At 40.2% G+C, this 7,570-nt stretch overlaps 1 non-coding gene across 1 annotated transcript; it reads left to right on the top strand.

Annotated features, from left to right (window-relative positions):
- Positions 1-5,231: 5,231 nt before the first annotated feature.
- Positions 5,232-5,339, top strand: LOC112793162 (small nucleolar RNA R71). The gene has a single exon (XR_003197869.1). It is a non-coding gene; the product is annotated as a small nucleolar RNA R71 (small nucleolar RNA).
- The last annotated feature ends 2,231 nt before the right edge of the window (positions 5,340-7,570 follow it).

The raw sequence follows: 7,570 nt of genomic DNA on the forward strand, positions 1-7,570 counted from the left end.
ATGAGGATAGGACTTCCAATTCTCATACCTTTCCAAGAGATTTTCTAGTTGTTAGTTCATTTCTTTTGTAATTTAGATTTCTTGTTTCTTAATCAAAACCCCAAAATATACATGTCCATAGCCAATAGCAAGAACACTTCCCTGTAATTTATTTGAGAGACAACCCAAGGTTTGAATAATTCGGTTTATTTTTATCGGGGTTTGTTACTTGTGACAACCAAATTTTTGTATGAAAGGATTCTTTGTTAGTTTAGAAACTATACTTGCAACGAGATTTCATTTGTGAAATTCTAAACACTATCAAAAATCTCTTCATCAGAGATGTTTACTTTTCTGGATTAAAACGTCATACCAACTATTTTAACAATGAGTGATTCATTCTATGGCAAACCATAAGTGAATAAAACCTAATCTCTTAGTGAGTTAATCTCCCCTAATCTTACTAAAATGCCACAGACAAGGTCAATTTTTTCATATCAGAGGGTGAAGTTTAGGAATTTAGTTTAGCACCACAAAAACCTCAATTAACCAAAGCTAACTGGATTTTATGTCAGATATCTAACCAGCCCAGACAAATTACAGTTTAAGAGGAGTGTTTTCAAGCTGTAGCCTAAGCGAGATAATTCTCTCGAGAATCACAAGAGCTCATGTAGAATAAGGGGTCATACTGTTGTTCCACACCAGATTTATATGATTAAGAACAAAAACAACACCTTAGAATTGAATCAAACATTAATTAAAATATAAGAATAATATTATTAATCCATAGAAATAAACAAAGCTCCTAACCTTAACCAGGCAGTTTAGTTGCTCATGACTTACAGAGAAAATAGAGTAAAAGTATAGAAGAAGATCTCTGTAAACCTAAGTGATCTCCTCTGTAAATAGTAAATTCTAAACCTAAAAGATGTTAATTTAAATTTAAAAGTTTCAAGGATAATATAAGATAAGCTAAGAAGTACTAAAATCCACTTTGGGGACCACTTTGGTGATTGCTTCGGTTCTTCCTGGTGTTCAGCGCCAATCTGGGCATTGAACACTAGTGCACGAAATTGTGATCATCAATGGCGCCATCAACATGGTACGCACAATTGTAATCTCACTTCTTTATCACAACTTTGCACAACTAACCAGCAAGTGTACTGGGTCGTCCAAGTAATAAACCTTACGCGAGTAAGGGTCAATCCCACAGAGATTGTTGGTATGAAGCAAGATATGGTCACCTTATAAATCTTAGTCAGGCAAACTCAAATGGTTATGAATAATGAATAAAACATAAAGATAAGGATAGAGATACTTATGTAATTCATTGGTGGGAATTTCAGATAAGCGTATGAAGATGCTTGATCCCTTCCGTCTCTCTGCTTTCCTACTGTCTTCATCCAATCCTTCTTACTCCTTTCTGTGGCAAGCTGTATGCAAGGGTTTCACCGTTGTCAGTGGCTACCTCCCATCCTCTCAGTGGAAATGTTCAACGCACCCTGTCACGGCACGGCTATCCATCTGTCGGTTCTCAATCAGGCCGGAATAGAATCCAGTGATTCTTTTGCGTCTGTCACTAATGCCCCGCCCTCAGGAGTTTGAAGCTCGTCACAGTCATTCAATCATTGAATCCTACTCAGAATACCTATGGAGTGCTTGAGCTCCTCAATGTCTCTTCCTTGTCTTTGTTGCTCCTCTCTCATGATTCTTTGATCTTCTCTAATTTCGTGGAGGAGGATGGAGTGTTCTTGGTGCTCCACCCTTAGTTGTCCTATGTTGGAACTCAATTCTCCTAGGGAGGTGTTTAGTTGCTCCCAATAGTTTTGTGGTGGAAAGTGCATCCCTTGAGGCATCTCAGGGATTTGATGATGAGAGGGGCCTCTTGTTTGCTCCATCCTCTTCTTAGTGATGGGCTTGTCCTCATCAATGGGGATGTCTCCCTCTATGTCAACTCCAACTGAATAACAGAGGTGACAAATGAGATGAGGGAAGGCTAACCTTGCCAAGGTAGAGGACTTGTCCGCCACCTTATAAAGTTCTTGAGCTATAACCTCATGAACTTCTATTTCTTCTCCAATCATGATGCTATGAATCATGATAGCCCGGTCTATAGTAACTTCGGACCAGTTGCTAGTGGGAATGATTAAGCATTGGATAAACTCCAACCATCCCCTAGCCACAGGCTTGAGGTCATGCCTTCTCAATTGAACCGGCTTTCCTCTTGAATTTCTCTTCCATTGGGCGCCCTCTTCACAAATGACTGTGAGGACTTGGTCCAACCTTTGATCAAAGTTGACCCTTCTAGTGTAAGGGTGTTCATCTCCTTGCATCATGGGCAAGTTGAATGCCAACCTTACATTTTTGGATCCGGGTTCACACTTTGATCATGGTTCTTGGTGATCCATGCATTGGCATAGAACTCTTGAACCATTAAGATTCCGACTTGTTGAATGGGGTTGGTAAGAACTTCCCAACCTCTTCTTCGGATCTCATGTCGGATCTCCGGATATTCACTCTTTTTGAGTGAAAAAGGGACCTCGGGGATCACCTTCTTCAAGGCCACAACTTCATAGAAGTGGTCTTGATGCACCCTTGAGATGAATCTCTCCATCTTCCATGACTCGGAGGTGGAAGCTTTTGCCTTCCCTTTCCTCTTTCTAGAGGTTTCTCCGGCCTTGGATGCCATAAATGGTTATGGAAAAATAAAAAGCAATGCTTTTACCACACCAAACTTAAAAGGTTTGCTCATCCTCGAGCAAAAGAAGAAAGAAGAGAGTAGAAGAAGAAGAAATAGAGGAGATGGAGATGGCCTTGTGGTTCGGCCAAAGGGGAGAAGTAGTGTTTAGGTTGTGTGAAAATGAAGGAGTGAAGATGGGTTTATATAGGGGTGGGAGGGTTATGGTTCGGTCATGTATGGGTGGGATTGGGAGGGAAAGTGGTTTGAATTTGAATGGTGGGGTAGGTGGGGTTTTATGAAGGATGGATGTGAGTGGTGAAGAGAAAGATGGGATTTGATAGGTGAAGGGTTTTTGGGGAAGAGGAGTTGAGGTGATTGGTGAATGGGTGAAGAAGAGAGAGAGTGGTAGGGTAGGTGGGGATCCTGTGGGGTCCACAGATCCTGAGGTGTCAAGGAAAAGTCATCCTTGCACCAAGTGGCGAGCAAAATTGCTCCCTGTGCCAATTCTGGTGTTAAACGCCGGGCTGGTGCCCCTTTCTGGCGTTTAACGCCAACTTCTTGCCCTTTACTGGCATTTAACGCCAGTCTGGTGCCCCTTTCTGGCGTTAAACGCCCAGAATGGTGCCAGACTGGGCGTTAAACGCCCATCTGCTAGCCTTACTGGCGTTTAAACGCCAGCAGGATCTTCCTCCAGGGTGTGCTGTTTTTCTTTCTGTTTTTCATTCTGTTTTTGCTTTTTCCATTGATTTTGTGACTTCTCATGATCATCAACCTACAGAAAACATAAAATAACAAAAGAGAATAGATAAAATATAGCATTGGGTTGCCTCCCAACAAGCGCTTCTTTAATGTCAATAGCTTGACAGTGGGCTCTCATGGAGCCTCAGAGATGCTCAGAGCAATGTTGGAACCTCCCAACACCAAACTTAGAGTTTGAATGTGGGGGTTCAACACCAAACTTAGAAGTTGATTGTGGCCTCCCAACACCAAACTTAGAGTTTGACTATGGGGGCTCTGTTTGGCTCTGTTTTGAGAGAAGCTCTTCATGCTTCCTCTCCATGATGACAGAGGGACATCCTTGAGCCTTAAACACAAAGGATTCTTCATTCACTTGAATGATCAATTCTCCTCTATCAACATCAATCTCAGCCTTTGCTGTGGCTAGGAAGGGTCTGCCAAGGATGATGGATTCATCCATGCACTTCCTAGTCTCTAGGACTATGAAATCAGCAGGGATGTAATGGTCTTCAACCTTTACCAGAACATCCTCTACAAGTCCATAGGTTTGTTTTCTTGAATTGTCTGCTATCTCTAGTGAGATTTTTGAAGCTTGCACCTCAAAGATCCCTAGCTTCTCCATTATAGAGAGAGGCATGAGGTTTACACTTGACCCTAGGTCACACAAGGCCTTCTTGAAGGTCATGGTGCCTATGGTACAAGGTATTGAAAACTTCCCAGGATCTTGTCTCTTTTGAGGTAATTTCTGCCTAGACAAGTCATCCAGTTCCTTGGTGAGCAACAGGGGTTCATCCTCCCCAGTCTCATTTCCAAATAACTTGTCATTTAGCTTCATGATTGCTCCAAGGTATTTAGCAACTTGCTCTTCAGTGACATACTCATCCTCTTCAGAGGAAGAATACTCATCAGAGCTCATGAATGGCAAAAGTAAGTCCAATGGAATCTCTATGGTCTCATTTTGAGCCTCAGATTCCCATGGTTCCTCATTGGGGAACTCATTGGAGGCCAGTGGACGCCCATTGAGGTCTTCCTAAGTGGCATTCACTGCCTCTCCCTCCTCTCCAAATTTGGCCATGTTGATGGCCTTGCACTCTCCTTTAGGATTTTCTTCTGTATTGCTTGGAAGAGTACTAGGAGGGAGTTCAGTAATTTTCTTACTCAGCTGACCCACTTGTGCCTCCAAGTTTCTAATGGAGGACCTTGTTTCAGTCATGAAACTTTGAGTGGTTTTGATTAGATCAGAGACCATGGTTGCTAAGTCAGAGGTGTTCTGCTTAGAACTCTCTGTCTGTTGCTGAGAAGATGATGGAAAAGGCTTGCCATTGCTAAACCTGTTTCTTCCACCATTATTATTGTTGAAACCTTGTTGAGGTCTCTGTTGATCTTTCCATGAAAGATTTGGATGATTTCTCCATGAAGGATTGTAGGTGTTTCCATAGGGTTCTCCCATGTAATTCACCTCTTCCATTGAAGGGTTCTCAGGATCATAAGCTTCTTCCTCAGATGAAGCTTCCTTAGTACTGCTTGGTGCATTTTGCATTCCAGACAGACTTTGAGAAATCATATTGACTTGTTGAGTCAATATTTTGTTCTGAGCCAATATGGCATTCAGAGTGTCAATCTCAAGAACTCCTTTCTTCTGATTAGTCCCATTGTTCACAGGATTCCTTTCAGAAGTGTACATGAATTGATTATTTGCAACCATTTCAATTAGCTCTTGAGCTTCTGTAGGCGTCTTCTTTAGATGAAGAGATCCTCCAGCAGAGCTATCCAAAGACATCTTGGATAGTTCAGAGAGACCATCATAGAAAATACCTATGATGCTCCATTCAGAAAGCATGTCAGAGGGACACTTTCTGATTAATTGTTTGTATCTTTCCCATGCTTCATAGAGGGATTCTCCTTCCTTCTGTCTGAAGGTTTGGACTTCCACTCTAAGCTTACTCAATTTTTGAGGTGGAAAGAACTTTGCCAAGAAGGCATTGACTAGCTTTTCCCAAGAGTTCAGGCTTTCTTTAGGTTGTGAGTCCAACCATATTCTGGCTCTGTCTCTTACAGCAAAAGGGAATAGCATAAGTCTGTAGACCTCAGGGTCAACCCCATTAGTCTTGACAGTGTCACAGATTTGCAAGAACTCAGCTAAAAACTGATGAGGATCTTCCAATGGAAGTCCATGGAACTTGCAATTCTGTTGCATTAGTGAAACTAATTGAGGCTTAAGCTCAAAGTTGTTTGCTCCAATGGCAGGGATAGAGATGCTTCTCCCATAGAAGTCGGGAGTAGGTGCAGTAAAGTCACCCAGCACCTTCCTTGCATTGTTGGCATTGTTGTTGTTTTCGGCTGCCATGGGTTCTTCTTCTTTGAAGATTTCTGTTAGGTCCTCTACAGAGAGTTGTGCCTTAGCTTCTCTTAGCTTTCGCTTCAAGGTCCTTTCAGGTTCAGGGTCAGCCTCAACAAGAATGCTTTTGTCTTTGCTTCTGCTCATAAGAAAGAGAAGAGAACAAGAAAATGTGGAATCCTCTATGTCACAGTATAGAGATTCCTTGAGGTGTCAGAGGAAAAGAAAAATAGAAGGCAGAAGTAGAAAATTCGAACTTATCAAAGAAGATGGAGTTCGAATTTTACATTAAGGAATAGTGTTAGTCCATAAATAGAAAGATGTGAGAAGAGGGGAAGTAATTTTCGAAAATTAAGTAAAAGATTTTGAAAACATTTTGAAAAACACTAATTGATTTTCGAAAACCAAGATTGAGAAATAAGTAAAGTGATTTTTGAAAAAGATTTTGAAATTAGAAATCAAAAAGATTTGATTGAAAACTATTTTGAAAAAGATGTGGTTAAGAAGATATGGTTTGAAAAACATTTTAAAAAGATTTGATTTTAAAAATTAATGACTTGGCTAACAAGAAAAGATATGATTCAGACATTAAACCTTTCTCAACAGAAAAGGCAACATACTTGAAATGTTGAATCAAATCATTAATTGATAGCAAGTATCCTTGAAAATAGAAAGAAATTGATTTTGAAAAAGATTTGATTGAAAAGATTTGATTTGAAAAAGATTTGATTTTGAAAAGATTTTGAAAACCTGAAAAAAAATCTGAATTAAAAACAAAATCTTCCCTCCTATGCCATCCTGGCGTTAAACGCCCAGAATGGTGCACATTCTGGCGTTTAACGCCCAAAACTCTACCCTTTTAGGCGTTAATCGCCCAGCCAGGCACCCTGGCTGGCGTTTAAACGCCAGTTTGCCTTCCTCACTGGGCATTTTGAACGCCCAGCTTTTTCTGTGCAATTCTTCTGCTGAATGTTCTAAATCTTCAATCCTCTGTATTATTGACTTGAAAAGACACAAATTAAAAATATTTTTGGATTTTTAATAATAAGGAATAATCAAAATGCAACTAAAATCAAATAACAATGCATGCAAGACACCAAACTTAGCAGTTTGTATACTACTGACACTAACAAAATGAGAATGCATATGAGAAACACTCAAGTCAAGAGAATTCAAAGATCAGAGTAAGAAAATCATCAAGAATTACTTGAAGATCCTTAAGACACATGAATGAATGCAAGAAGAACAGAAACATGCAATTGACACCAAACTTAAAATGAAACACTAGACTCAAACAATAAATATTTTTGGATTTTATGATTTTGTAATTTTTTTGGATTTTTCGAAATTTAAGTGGAAAAAGAAAATAAAGACATCAAAGTTCTTAATGAGAATTCCAGGAATCATTGCAATGATAGTCTAAGACTCCGGTCCAGGAATTAGACATGGCTTCATAGCCAGCCAAGCTTTCAAAGAAAGCTTCGGTCCAAAACACTAGACATGGCCAATGGCCAGCCAAGCCTTAGCAAATCACTGCTCCAACAGCAAGATTGATAGAGATCAACAAGCTCTTGTGATGATAAGTTGAAACCTCGGTCCAATGAAATTAGACATGGATTCACAGCCAGCCAGACTTCAACAGATCATCATGAAACACTAGAATTCATTCTTAAGAACTCTGAAGAAAAAAAAATACCTAATCTAAGCAACAAGATGAACCGTCAGTTGTCCATACTCGAACAATCCCCGGCAACGGCGCCAAAAACTTGGTGCACGAAATTGTGATCATCAATGGCGCCATCAACATGGTACGCACAATTGTAATCTCACTTCTT

This window comes from Arachis hypogaea, chromosome 3 (genome assembly GCF_003086295.3).
Source record: "Arachis hypogaea cultivar Tifrunner chromosome 3, arahy.Tifrunner.gnm2.J5K5, whole genome shotgun sequence".
Classification (NCBI taxonomy): domain Eukaryota; kingdom Viridiplantae; phylum Streptophyta; class Magnoliopsida; order Fabales; family Fabaceae; genus Arachis; species Arachis hypogaea.